Source organism: Elaeis guineensis, chromosome 10 (assembly GCF_000442705.2).
Source record: "Elaeis guineensis isolate ETL-2024a chromosome 10, EG11, whole genome shotgun sequence".
Taxonomy (NCBI): domain Eukaryota; kingdom Viridiplantae; phylum Streptophyta; class Magnoliopsida; order Arecales; family Arecaceae; genus Elaeis; species Elaeis guineensis.
Window position 1 is genome coordinate 1828398 of NC_026002.2, and position 15285 is coordinate 1843682.

General features: G+C 34.4%; 1 non-coding gene across 27 annotated transcripts; it reads right to left on the reverse strand.

Annotated features, from left to right (window-relative positions):
• Nucleotides 1-6442: 6442 nt before the first annotated feature.
• On the reverse strand, nucleotides 6443-12982 carry LOC105053235 (organelle RRM domain-containing protein 1, chloroplastic). Of its 27 annotated transcripts, XR_012134853.1 has the most exons (7): nucleotides 12308-12975; nucleotides 12081-12206; nucleotides 11625-11864; nucleotides 11472-11542; nucleotides 11305-11344; nucleotides 7109-7180; nucleotides 6443-7039 (listed from the first exon to the last, which is right to left on the reverse strand). It is a non-coding gene; the product is annotated as an organelle RRM domain-containing protein 1, chloroplastic (transcript). The 27 variants fall into 27 exon arrangements; XR_012134859.1 differs by having other exon boundaries at nucleotides 6443-6822; nucleotides 6927-7036; nucleotides 11625-12979; XR_012134858.1 differs by having other exon boundaries at nucleotides 6443-6822; nucleotides 6927-7039; nucleotides 11625-12979.
• Nucleotides 12983-15285: the final 2303 nt, after the last annotated feature.

A 15285-nucleotide genomic window follows, 5' to 3' on the forward strand; every position in this document is an offset into this window, starting at 1 on the left:
TTCTGCAAGGGGAAAACAAAAGGTATGCAGCAGCATGGCTAAATCTTGATATCATGCATTATAAAATCAATTTTATCACGATCTGATCAATTAAAAAAATTATTTTGATTCGCTGCGTTGTCGGAACAAGTCCAATACTGGTACGTTCTTGTACCAGTTGAAGTGTAGCTAACGTGGCATGAAAACATATAACAATTATATATTATTCTACCATTTTGGGTGATATTAAGAAGTGAAAATTCTCAAGTATAGGAGGATGTGGTCTCTTCCTGCAGCCTTGTTATGTGTTTTCGGTACTATCTGCAATATTGATGTTAGATCTTTTTTTTAACTCTTCCATCTTTATTGATCTTGAACTTAACCTTTGTTTGTGTCTTTCTTGTTAAAGATATCCCCCTTGATTAAAGCTTAGTTTGCAGCCAAGGTAAACATTTGGGCCACACATGGACTGACACATGCTAGGTGTGTCAGCCAAAATTTTCTTGTCACTCGTTCTAAAGCAAGTATACTAAGCAATCAAGCCTTAAATAATGTGATATATGCATACTAACAGACCCAAGCAAAATTGTAATTGACAGTTATAACACCTATGATGACCATTATTTATCTCAAAAAGTATTTAAATTTTTATAATATTATTACAATTTAGTGGTATTATTACAGAAAATAATGAACGAATAATTAATGGCATTATATTTTCTTCACTTTTCATTCAATAAAAAATATTTCTTGGACATAAAATCACTTTTAGAGAGGATTTTTTTGATGAAAACTTTTGAATTTTGAAAAAAAAAATAATAATATTTTATTTGGAGGAAGGTATATATAGTTAAACTAACTGTCATTATCTACATTATAATATTGGGTTACGTACTATAATGCTAAATAATATACCAAAATAGCTATCCTATTTTTACCCGATTATTATACGTAATATAATTACAGGTGCCGAATGATGATGGTATATATAATATATACAATGCTGTTATTTGAAACCTTGGTAGCATTTTATACCATTGGAGCTTGCTTCCTATAAAAACCACTCAAAGTTCGCCATTGAAATCCACAGAAATGATTCCCTCCCTATTGCTTGAACAAGGTTTTTGACAATAACTTAACAAGTTGTCTGTGACAACATTAAAAAAATGGCACTTGCCATTATTGTCTTCTCTATTTGTATTCATGTCTGGCAACCATATTTTCAAAGATCTTGCAAAGGAGAAATTGTTGCCTAGACCACGCCTAGGTAGACCAGCGCATATCTCGGAGCACGTGCATGGTGGATAACGCGCAGTCGGGAATTCGTGAAATACAAAGGTTAATGTGGCGTGTTATCCACTGTGGAATTTGGGTGGTCTATCTTGGGGGGACAGGGTCGGTCCAGGCAATAACTTCTCCTTGCAAATAACTAGAATATTATAATTTTTCATTAACATAGGTTTCCAGAATATATGATGCTAAAAGTTGGTTTGTTAAGTTTGTTGTTTGTTTAAAGGAGGGTTTCCAATACTTTATCTCAGCTAACTAGTTTTTCGTGACAATTTTTCCAAAACTTGTTTGCCTTCTTTTCATCTTTAGTTGCATCAATGCACTAGTGTATTGGCAACAATATTTCATAGCTAGGTTAAAAATAGAACAATATTGGCGTATTCATCAAAAAGGAAAGATCTTCAATGTGTTGGAAATATGGTGGTGAATGAAGTATGAAACAAGGATTATTAATTCAAAACATGTAGGTCTTGAGGCATGTAGTATCACTACTTTTAAGGTGCAAATTGTCTCCACTCAGTATTTAAGTTTGTCATATAGCTGATGGTACGCCTCTGGGATATACCATAAGGCTTTTGGGGCTTGCAAGGAGCAACGTCGTTTCCCGTAGAAATAACTCTGTCTTCTACTCACTTCTCATGAGTAATTATTTGCGCCAATTTAACCATCCAAGTATAGCCTTTTGTCTGAACGACAAGTGGTTAATTAATTACAGCTCTTCCACATGTCATATAGAATTTAATCCATTGAATGTTTGTTAAGGTAATATTCTGGACCTTGAAATCTAGTTGGTGGATGACTGGTCAAATTTTGAATGTAAATAGTAGTGTCCCTTGTGGCTCAATGAAAATGATTAAAAAAGATAATTTTACTAAGATGCATGAATACAAGTGGATAGATGATCGATCATATATAATAAGCAATTATAAGAATAGGCAACCATTTATAGTTGGTTGATATAAGCAAATCTATCGACAAAATTTATCAACCATGATATTGGCGATTGGAAAACTAAATTGTATTTAGTGAACAAAGCTTACATAATATTTATCAACCCTCTTCATTCTTAGTGCATGTGCTCCCAACATTCAATTTGGATAGAGATTGGTAGCACCAAAATAGTGATTTTATAGGGTTGATTGGCATGATATATATGCACCCTTAGTTTTGGTCCACTCGAAAATTAAGCTTGTGGGCTGATAATTATTCTTTAGTACATTGGCTATTTTTTGTTGATTTACCATTTAATTTTGCCCTTGGTCAATTGACCATTTCTAATTGAATATCATTGTATGGACTCGGTTGATCTAGTCATTTTTTATTGATTGGCCTTTTTATACCTTGATTGATCAATTATTATTGGTCAATTGACCTTTCCTGGCCTTGATTGATCAACCAATATTGATTGATTTCTCTTTTTTGAATTGATCATACATCCTAAACAATCATGCCTCTCAGGTTTAGGATTACAGGACATTGTCGATCTCTATGGATCAACTATATGATTTAAATAAGTATGCCCCTGGGTTTTGGATTGGAGGATAAATATCGATAGGATCGATCTTTATATGTTTTGACCATATGCCTTGAGTAATTATGCTCCCTGAGTTTTGAATTAGAGGGTACATATTCATATGGTTGGCCTTCAGGCATTCCGACCATGTGGTTTGAAAAAATATGCCTCCGAGTTATGAAATCAAGAGCATATTTTGAAAGCATCAATTAATTTGGTCATTCTTAAGCAATCAGCCATATATAAAATAATCATTCTCCCATTTCGACGATAAGGTGAGTGACCTTGTACTGGCCTACAAATAGTATTCTACAATATAAGATAGTAAAGCCACAATATTCTACACTCTATTTAGAGATGTTTAATTCTTTTAATGGTTGGATCATATAAGTTTATACCAAATAATCATACCCTCAGCCTAATGTAAGCACCAAGCCACTTCTCGAAGTAGAATAGTATTTGCATGCTTAAACAAAAATAATTATCAGCGGCATTTTTAACTACCACTATAAGCAAAAAAAGAAAATGTTGCAAATACCTTTTTCAATATTTTGTTGATATTTTCTTGTATGCTATCTTAAGATGATATCGATAATTAATTGCTAAACAATTCTTGTAGTGGCTCAATGATATATATTTGTACCAAATAATCATACTCAACCTAATATAAACACCAAATCACTTCTTGAAGTGTAATAGTATTTGCATTCTTAAACAAAAACAGTTATCAGCAGTATTTTTTATTACCACTATAAGCAAAAAAAAAAAAAAATGTCACAAATACTTTATAGCACTTTTATAGAATTTTTTTTATATGCCATCTTAAGATGGTATGGACCATTAATTGCCAACATTTTCAAAAAATACCAATAAAAAGTTTCTTCTTTGCAGTATATGTAAGTGCCACAAGATTTCAATCTAAATATTTTACTCAAATATTTAGCTACAATTATATATGCCCATAATAAACCATGATATTCTATAAAAGAAAAATCTCAAAAATAAATCTTATAACCCACAATTCAAAACAAAAGAGGATTCAAACTAATGATCCTTGGTTTGAATGACAAGCTCTTAACCACTAAACCACAATATATATTATTATATAAAAAAATTATTTAACTTATTCCTATATGTTCAAATTGTTAAATAATTATTTGATGTACATTGTGATATTTTATTTTTTAGTTATTATTTTTATTAAAAAATATTTTTTTCTAAATGAAAATTTTACTTACCTTTCTAAGACTTATTATTAAAAATATTTAAAAATTAACTTCTATGAGTCATATTCATATATAATTTTTTTAAAGCTCTATAAAAATAGATAATTCATGCTTACTTTTATTTATGCTATAATAAAAAATAATAATGATATTTGGTGTAAAAAATACTAATATGCTCATATTATATTTTATCTTAAATATTTTAATTTTTAATATTTTAATATAAGTCCGAGATTGAACCAGTGATTTATATAGAGCTGAAAAGATATGCTAACTTATTGTAAATATCTTCATCACAAAGGTTCTAATCATGAGAAATTCAATCACCACCACAACATATACGATAACGTACAAAAATTATGGTCCCATGTGACAAAACTCAAGCTCTACATAAAAATTAACAATTTTGTTTGGCTATAATCTCCCAAAATACCATATTATGATTTATTTATTCATATATTAGCTAAATACCTTAATAACAGTTTTAGTTTTTAATGTTTCAAGTTATATATTATAGAATATAAATTTATAAAGACGTTTATGATAAAGTACTACTGATGAAAAAAAAACTTATTGAAAGATAACCGCATTTCTACTATAATACGGAAACATGAAAAATTTTAATGGCATAAAATAAAAAATGTCACAAGCAACTGCTACCCAAAGCAATTTTTGTTATCGTATTATCTAACAATTTGGCTTCTTAGAAATAGCAAGAAAGAAATAGTTGTACCTTTTTAATTCCTTTCATGGTCAATCAAGATCTAGATCGGTCGGAGGATGCCCGGTTCTTTTTCATGCCTAGATCAAGAGGACTTAAAATTTACTGAGCAATATAACCCAAACAAAAATCGAAAAGAGGCATCAAAGAGACAAACTAGATTGAAAGAAAGGAGTAGATCAACTTTCATTCAACCTAAATTCACACAATATTGATACATCTAACACATATAATTGAGAAAAAGCAAGACACAATGTTTGAAGATGCCTAGAAATGCTGTAAATTGGACAGGTCCTTCTAAAGGGTTGATCCTAGACCAAGAAGCTAAGAGAATTGATTAGATGTGTGTAGGTACCTTGTTGTCCATGTGAAAGATAAAGAACCCTCGAATGATGCCTTTTCCCTCCTTTTATCATGCAGGCAGGAAGGTTGTGTTTTCAGCAATAACTACCTTTTCTTGATGGTTTCTTGTCTTCATAACTCTCTCTCCTTGTTAGTTGCTGGCAGTTTCTCATAGGATTAGCTCCCTCTTCTACTAGTAACTTTGCATGAATAGTTAATTCTAGCAACTAAATACCCAAATAACTTTTTTGTCAATAACAAGTTGCTAATTGTAATTACTTCACATGTCATCGTTGAACCTTGGCCAATTTAATGTACTTTACCTTTTCTATAGGTGATCGATGATTGCTTAAATTATGGGTGTAAAGAACAACCCTTAGCGTTTTTATCTTATTTATTGGTTGCAACAAAAAGGAAGAAAGAAAACCACAGAAGCAATGTAAGAAAGCAAATGTAACAAACAAAACAGAGTTTGGAAGCTTTACTTGTATCGCAACTCGCTTTATTAGCCCATGTCACCAGGTTGCCAATCCTAGTTGAAGCTTACCAATACCCATCATAGTATCGAAGCTCATCATCATTGATCAAAAAATAAGCTACAAGAGACATCTCCCAAGTCTACATGTCAAATTCCTGGGCATCAGATAAACCTAAGAGAGTGCAAGGAGAAAAGGAGAGAGAAGTGCTGAAGATGAGACGAGCTCTTGATTACTCAGAGCGTGTTTGGACAATTTCTAGAGCATCTATTCATGGCGATTGAATCCTACCCAACTTGTGAGTCAAACACGGGTCGATTACAACGCTTCCATTATCGTCCAATTGGCCTTTAGAACCTCTTTGCTCCCAGCAATCTTCCTCCCAAGCAAAAGGTTCCTAGACTTCAGGCTTGGTTCCTCATCATGGATTCAATCTCATCCTGCATCATAGCTATCCATTCTTTCAAGGCAAGTGATGAGACTACCACACTCTAGGATTTACGTTCATCATCATCATTAATAGTACTCATGAACATTAGGTTAGATCAAGGTTTGGTTCAATTAATTGCTTAAATTGGTGGAATCAAGAACTTTATTAATTCAGGTCCTTTGATTCAAGCACTTGAAACAAGCCGAACACAAAACTTCAATCGGTTTCAGCACATTATATTGTTATTAAGCTTACCAAATAATTAAAATTATGAACAATCTTAGTGTTAGATTTCGGACTCAAATTAATTTCAAGCCTAGCTTGGTCAACCCAAGCTCAATCAAGCTAGATTACAACTATTCTTAGTTTAGTATGATATAACACGACATGCTTAGTACCCAGTTCTCAGGGTGTAAAAATTTCCAAGATAATATAGAGATATGTACAAATGAATAAACTACAACATGAGATTTAACAAGATATTCTTCCCAGCAAATCCAAACCAAACACATGGTATCAGCCATCAATGGACGCCAGAGAAAGCACAATACAAAACAAGGGCCGCTAATAGGTGGCTAAAAAGTGAGGATTGTCGTGCAAGAGTAATGTTTACAACTATTGCAGAATCGATCAATACAAAGGGGAACCAACACTCAGCTCCATCATGGAGGCAGCTCACAAAATTACATTTTCGGACCAGGCAACCAAACATTCATCCATGCCTTTCTTAGATCCCTCGCTGTCAAGCTGTACAAGTATCATTTAATATGACAAAGCTGATGAACCTGGTGGCCGTGCGTGGGCCCTGCTGTATTTTGGTGGGTCAGCTCTGGTGACATCGAAAACTATTATCCAGCCATTGATGATTTGCAAACATCAAAACTCGATGGATCATAATGTTCAAGACATGTTTGTAATTAATGTAACAGGGGTTTGGATCGTTAAAAACCTTCCCATTCATCTCTTTTAGAGCAGTACTTGTAGCTTCCTCTGTAATGAATTCTATAGAGGCATGGCCTTTGGGCCTTTTTGATATCTTGTCCGTTACAATTATTTTAACTGCTGCAAAGCAATTACAGCATCAACAATTTTGTGCCTGTTAGATCATGAACAAAAGGTTCAGTTCCTTACCTTCAATAAGCTCACCAAAGCTTTCAAATGCTGCATGCAAGGTTTTCTCAGAAGCATAGAACTGAAGTCCTGCTATGAACAATGCGGTTACAGATAAGGCAACCATCTTAGAGAATTTAAACGGGACAGGACAAATGTCTAATGCCCAGATGAAAAGAAAGAAATGATGTGGAACACTGAGTTCTTTCCCATTTGAAATGAAAAGAAATGATATAACATGATTTCTGAGATGAAACATAGTGCCATTATAAATGATCGATCAGGCTCAACACCACAAGCAATACAGATGGGTAATAATTGTTTGTTGCTTTTAATATAGGTTCAACCCAGCTATCAAGTACATGATACATCATGTCCTTGCTATAATGAACTGAATGTAATATTAGATTGACTTGACTACACCAAAGTGGATCTCCTCTTAGATATGATCGGATTTAGATTGGATGATGAGGTCCCACATCGATAACCCAAGCTGTTGGATATGATCTACTATATGTAAACTATTTGTCCACAAAAAATAATGTAATTTCAAGACCCCTAGCCCATGCATGAAGTTGTCATTAAGAAAAAAAAAAAAGGGGGGTATTGCTTCAGGCTACTTAAAGTGTTCAATTTTTTGACCACTTAACACAAAAGGTATGGAATTTCAAATCATATGATTTTTAGTATATAAATAATTTAAAGATAATAGATCACATCCAATAGTTCAAATCATCAATATAAGATATCCATCATTCAATCTAGATCTAGCTAGATTTGAGTAAAAATCCACTCGGGTGTAGCCCAGTCAATCTCCTATGATATTGAAAATTCGATTATCTAGTCATCAAGGCACAACCAAAAAACCAAAACCTTCTTTTGGCTGCACCGTTGAATTATAGTCACAAAAGGAAGAGCATAGGCTAATCCAAATAGTCAATGAACTTCTGGTATATTCTCCTTGATCTAAAGGCTCCTAGAAAAGCCATGCAACACTACATACGCACTCAAACAAGTATTAATATGTATATTATTTTCTGAATTTTAATGATTTGCTTTTAAAATAAGTTATATATAATAGTTATTTCCATGATTATGCTTAAAAGTATTTTTAAAATAGCTCATTTAAAATATGGACCGGATATGGATCACTAAGTGTCTTATCAAACCTGAACCAACCAGGACTGACCCAAGAGTAATGCACCATATCTTCAACAGCTCCTTGAACTAATAATTAATTTTAGCTTTTATGAATAAATTTTATACAGTTAATCATCAACTAGTGTTGCTAAATATTGTTTAGATGTATTTCTCAATAACCTTTCACAAAATGTGTTGTTAATGATGTCTATATATTTAAGTGTTATTTTATAGCATAATATATTTAAAATTGGTAGCTAACTTATACACATTTCTCATGGTTTCTATTTTAATCATTCTTGACCCAAGTTGACCTGAATGATTAGTCAATGAGAAAGCTTAAATATGATTCCAGCCAGTTTGAATGAAAATAGAATAGGCTTGGAATTGGATCCAGAGACTAGAGAGTGCCAAACCCCAATTCAACCCAATCCACCTATAGACCTAGTCCCCTCATCATTACATCAACTTTATAGATCATGCAGATGAGGACTCCAAACATATTAATGAAGCATGATCAAGCCTCTTGAGGTACATGAGCCATCCCTCCTCCAAGCCCCTTAGGCACACGAGCCATCCATCCTCTCTTCCCTCTCTCTCTCTCTCTCTCCCCCCCCCCCCCTCTCTTTCATTCTTGCTTTGTGCTTCCATCAAGATCCGAAGGTTTTGAGGCATGGTAACCTTGGAGGAGTGTAGCTTCACCACTGAGAAACAACAATAAGGTGATCAATGATCTCATAGTAGCACAAAACAATGGTTCGTGAAGATAGGCATATCCAAGGATTGGGCTTGTAAGGTGATCGATGATCCAAAGATACACCACAATTGTCGATCTCATTAAAGATTAAAATCTATATTAAAAAAAAAAATCCATGTTTGCTTTTACATGAAATATCTTAAGTATTGTTTGTATTAGTACTCCCTCCAGCTAGTATACTATGCTTAGCAAGCAAAGGATCATTAATGCTAGGATAAACACTTGATCTTTAAGCCTTGTCAAGAGGCAGGGTGAATTCATCGAATTCAACCATCATAAGTCAGATATTTCATTATTTCTCCCCAAAGTTGTCAAACTGCCTTGGCAAAGCAAAGCAGCGGACACCCCTCCTCCCCATATGGCCTAGGCAGCCGCCTAGTGTGCAGATTTTAATCAGATGCAGAAATATACATGTGCATATATCATATATACCACCTTATTTCACAATGTATGGCATCATGAAGACTGTTTCTCATACTTCAAAAGTCCAAAGATCAAAATCTACAGCCTTGCTACCACTATAGGAGCCAACAAGTTGCAAATACAACCAAGCAACCAGCAGCTAGCAAGGAGGAGAATGGTAGAAAGCAATAGCCAATAGGGTACAAAGCCCAACCAACAGACAATCATCAAGGAGGCAAGCAACATAGAAGATAGGAAGCAAAATAAAAGGGAAAAACAGGAAGAATGGCTGGATGAAGAAGTGATAGGAGTGGAAGAAAAGGAGGGAGAAAGATCAGAGGAAGGTGAATAAGATGAAGATTCATCTAAAGAAGAAGAAGACAAAAGAAGGAAAAAACTTAGACATGGCACTCATGTTGAACATCGCACTAGCCACTACCATTTGTCACTCCCGGCTACCCCATCAGTAGTTGTTGATCAGCCACTGATGGCTAATAGTTTAGTGGTAGCTTTTGCTGCCCTCCCATATGTCCCATATGGGCTCAAATAATGAAAAAATAGGAAAATAAACCCTGAAAGAAGTAGGGTTTATCCAGCCTTGGCCTAGGCAGCCCAGCCAAATTAAGCACCAAGGCACATAGGCAGCTGCTTTGGACAACACTGCTTCTTCATATAGGATATGTGCACACTACTTTACATATCATGAAACTCAATCTCAACTTATCTACCATCAGCTCATGCACCATAAAATAACCCCTCGCATGCAAATTAGAAAAGGTTTTAACATTTAAATTGTGCAGTAGATGAGCTTCATTTCTTCCAAGTTTCAATCAGTCAGAAATGATACAAGTTAGAACTTGCTGCCCATTTGCAAGCCCATTCCCAATAACCTTGGAGTTGTAAATCGTACGTAACATCTTTTTATGATGCTTTAAAAGTATTGAGAGCTATCTTGAAGTATCAAATCTTAATGTTGAGGCTCAACAACTCATAATTCCCATGCCACCATGTGTATATTTCTGTTGGTTACAGGTGCAGCTCAAGCCAAACAAAGGTCCCTATCAGACCTTTCTTTTTCGAACTCAAAGTTTATATTCTATCTAAGATTTTGTCACGTTCATTTTTTGATATATAGATAGATATGTAGGAATCCATTAGAGAGTTATTAGACATGCATTTCAACTGGTATTGGGTGTAGATGGGATCTGACTTTTAAGAGTTCTAACAGGAAACAAAGTAGGGAAGCAAGTTGTAGGTGGCGAGACCCTTTAACTGGGGGATTCAAAGGCTGCTAGTTACCAATTTTGGGAGCTGTAAAATGGAAGAAAGGAGTCTAGCAAGCCATGTAATAGGGGATTTAGTCACTGGTTTGTTGCAGATTTGTTTCTAATTTAGAGAGTCCTAACTAGGGTAGGAAAACTAGTCAATGACAACTATTTAATAGGCATTCCAGTCAGTTATTAGGTTTAGATTTACTTCCACATTAAAGAGTCTATCTGTAGTAGGATAGGTAGCCAATTAAAGTAAAGAAGAAGAGTACTATGGGTGGAGATTGGAGCTGAGATTTTGGGAAGACCCTTAATGTTTCAGAACTTCCCAGAAGGAAGTTATAGCACCACTTCCAAGCACTTAACCAGAGACAACTGTAGAGTAGAGTATCATGCCTGGGTGAGCAGCAAGCTTCATCTTTTAATCAATAAAACTCAGACACAATACCATGCAAGTCTCATGGGCATTTAATGGGTCATTCATGAATTTACATTCTAAAATAAAGGCTGCATGTAGCTGAACATACAGTACAAGGTAGGCATCAAAATGCATGAAAGTATTAGAATAAACATCAAAAATAGAAGGAAAAACAATTACTAGTACTGGAGATGTATATAAGACATGGTCCAACTGTGAATTCATGACTAACCTTTGTGATCTTTGTTATATGACCCAAAATTCATATCAGGCTGCACAAACAAAATCCCTGGAACATCAGCAATGCAATTAGATTCCCTTAGACTGCACAAAAGGAGAGGCATCTAAATGCATACTTGTGCATATATTTACCAGCTAGTAACCGGGCATATTGCTCACCGATTTGGCAACAAAATCCAAAATACTTTGCCCAAGAGAGATAATGTATGCATACCTGTGCATCCTTGTCACTGCAAAAATTCACTAATCAATCTTCAAAAGAAAGCCAAGAGAAGGCAGGTAAAAGGCAGAAATGACATAGGAGAGCATTACACACTTCCCCAAAACCTTGGTTAGGGTGTGAGCATAGTAGTCCACAGTCTGTGCCTTTGTTACATACCCCAACCCCAGGCTTCTCCATTTTAACTAGCCCGTACTCATTATTTTGTACTTTCAGAGAAAATCTAGAAGCACAGCCATCAGATGTCGGTTGGTCAGCTAATGAGATGTTTGAATAGCTGAAATCCTTCTTTCCAGCTATTTCATCCCTATCAGGCTTCACAGATAACACCCCTACTACAGCAAAAGCGAGCAAAACTGATCAAATAACAACCATGATTAGAAACTAGTGGTAACTTGAGAGTTATTGTTTGACATTTTCAAGATTCCAATGGGCCTGAATCAATGTAACAAATTTTGAGTACTATCTGAAGCATCTTTAACTGTGAGAAAATCTTACATCATCATTACAAACTATGAGAAAATCTGGTATTTTGTTATTTCACATACTCTGTCATTGGGTTCTGCATCCTAAACTTCCTGGGAATTGGCCAGTTTTGATCCATACTATACAATAAATGGATGCTCTAATCATGTAGAGATGTCAAGCCAGAGTCTCCAAGCATTCAAGGTGTTCTGAAGAACCAAATAAGACAGAGAAAGATGGCTTCAACATTTTTTTAAGGAACTATAGATTCAAAATATTATCACTCGGGGCTAATGTAAGTGAAGCACACCAAAACCCGAATTTTTTTTTTTTTCTGGGCAATTGAGCCTTGAAGGTAGATGGAAAAGAGGACTAGCCTACTCTAAGCATCATGCCCTCTTATCTCTAGCCAAAAGACAAACAGATTGAAGTAATAATAAAAAAAGGAAATTAGGAAAACAATGAAAGAAACGGTAATGCAATCCTAGACGGTTCATAAACCCTAGCTAGGCTTAGTCGATAAGCTCTGATTTCGAGGGCGCGGCGATCGAGGGCTTCTCCATCACCACCACCCACCAGAGGCGGAGGAAAGAGAAGGCGATAACGTCGCGGCCGTCGACGGTGGTGGCGGCGAGGATGAGGCACGGACAGAGACGGCCCTGCGAGACTTGGTTGCGAGGCGGGGAAAGGGTTGGTAGACTTGGCGGTGGAGAGAAAGGGGGTTCGCCGGGTGGTGGGCGAGAGGCGATCCGGCGGTCGGGAGGAGGACGTGGAGGTCCATGCCGGCGACCACGGCCGCCCGCCGACCAGAGACCCTCATGGCAAGAGATTTTTCGCGTGTGCAAGGATTACCCAAGCACTGCCACTATAATTTAAATTTAAAAATAATTTGTCATATACAATAAATAAAAAAAAGATTGTTAATGAATGCTGATGGAAAGAATTTGAAATCACGCTGAGCTATAAATTTGATGCTCAATCCCTCTTCATGCCACATGGTAAGAGAAAGTTGTCTTACCCATCACAATATTAGAGTATAACTTTTAAGCAAAAAATTTAAAAACTTCTCCACCTTACCAACTCATCCTGTAGTTGTAGAGACTCAACAAAAGAACTACTTGTCCACACTATTATTAATGAAAAATATATATTTTATATTATATTGTTCTGATCATAACACCTTTTATTGTTTGTGGAATTTTCATCCTTCTTAGTAATCTTTATCGTACTAGAGATTTAATTTATTAGATTTTTAAAAAAAATTTAATTGAAAATCTCAACTGCTTCGATCTATATTTAAATTTATAATGCAACCAAACACTTCAATTTTTTGTATTAAGATTGAAATTCACAATAATTCTAAATAAAATAACAAGACATATATTTTTTTTTCTCCTCTATAATTATATACTATGAAAAAATAAAATAAAATAACCCCCCCCCCCCAACACACTTAAGAATAGTATCAAATTAAATATAAATCATATCGGTTAATATCCGTATCTATCTTATAATTAAAATCTCATACCTATATACATCTTGTATCCACCTTTGATTGAGTTAGATCAAATAAAATAGATAATATTGATCAAATCGACTTGGATAAATAAGATAGTTTGATTCGAATCAAGTTGGATCGGATAACAATTCATCATGCAATTCATTATAACTTTAAAAGAGAGATTTAGATTGAGAATATGTCGAAGTAAATGCGAAACAAAACATATCATTATCCGCATACGATCCGAACTCATTTTAAAAATTTTATGTATAACCTATATCTATCTCAAAATTTAATAAGATAAAAAAAAATCTATCCCATTTAAATCAGATCGGATCAAATATCGAATAGATCGACTACAATAGCAGTCTTCCTATCATCATCAAATTAGACACATCAAAAAAAAATTATTTATTTCTTTTTCACTCACCATCTTTCTCTCTCTCCTTCCTTTCAAAATAGGCTCATAAAAAATAATAAAAAAAATATATGCCCCAGCTCCTCTCTCTCCATCCCAGCCAAACCACTTAAAAAATAACAAGCTAAGTGCAGTGCAAGGAGACTTAATATAATAAAATATAGTTTTTAAAAATATAAAAAGAAGAGAATAGAAATATAAACTACCAAAACCGCTATTCAAGCAATTAAAGAGAAAATTAAAATTTCAAATAATATAAAAAAATTTACAGATATAAGTCAATATTGTATTGTGAGGGGAAAAGGGAAAATGGTTAATGAATAAAATATGATAATTATGAATGTTCAAAAAGTGAAATATTTAAAAATATTTAAATGATGTGGATGAAAACACAACAAAAAAATAAGAATCCAAGGATAAACAAACTCTTGCTAGGCCCTACACTTGGCTTTCACATTTAAACGAATGGGTTGGACATGGGTCTAATTTAAGATAAACTAGCTCTGATTTAGATCTCATTGATTTGGATATGATGAAATTGGATATATGAAGACTTGGTTTCATACAACAAAATATAATTAGAAATGCTTTAGTTGAGAAATTGATTGTGTTTTTGATCAAAACTTAGAAAATTGACATGATCCAAACTTGCCGGTCTAAGCTGATGCCAAAACAAAACTAATTTTAGATCTTGGCTGGGTTAGATTCAAACTTGATAGGAACCTCTTCCAAGCATAGGCATGGTATGCAACTCACCTTAAACATAGAAAACTCAATATAAAATAATAACATCATTAAAGTAAGTCGTTGAGCTTATATTTGTCATATATCTGCAATATCTATTAAAAATGAAATAATTATATTCATAATCTAGAGCAAATGCTTATGGGTATACAGTATCACCAATCAATTAGTTTCTAATGAGTTTGACAAACTTTCTTAACTTTAGCTACCCAATCAAATTTTCATTATGTTTGCGTTGAAATAATTGGAATCATCTTAGTTTGGCTATGGGTATCCCTTTAAAGCTCTTTAGGCCTAAAAACACTAAGTGGTCATGTGCTTAAACCATGCTTCTTAACTTTAATTGTTCTGCATTTACCCAAACCTCCTTCTTCAATTGAACTACAAATTAGTCAAGATTCCACCATATCTCACCTTTAGTTAGTCAATTGTATCCATAATTGCATCTATCGAACCCAATTGCATTAATTAATTCATTTTCTTTGGGCTCAACCCTACTTCCTGCTTCTTCATCCAATTCATCCTATTCCACTCCATTCAAAACCTAATCCACACTTCATTCAATCTAAATCCAATCCCAATTTACCAATTATGAGTTTTATTGAACAAAATCCTCATCAATCTC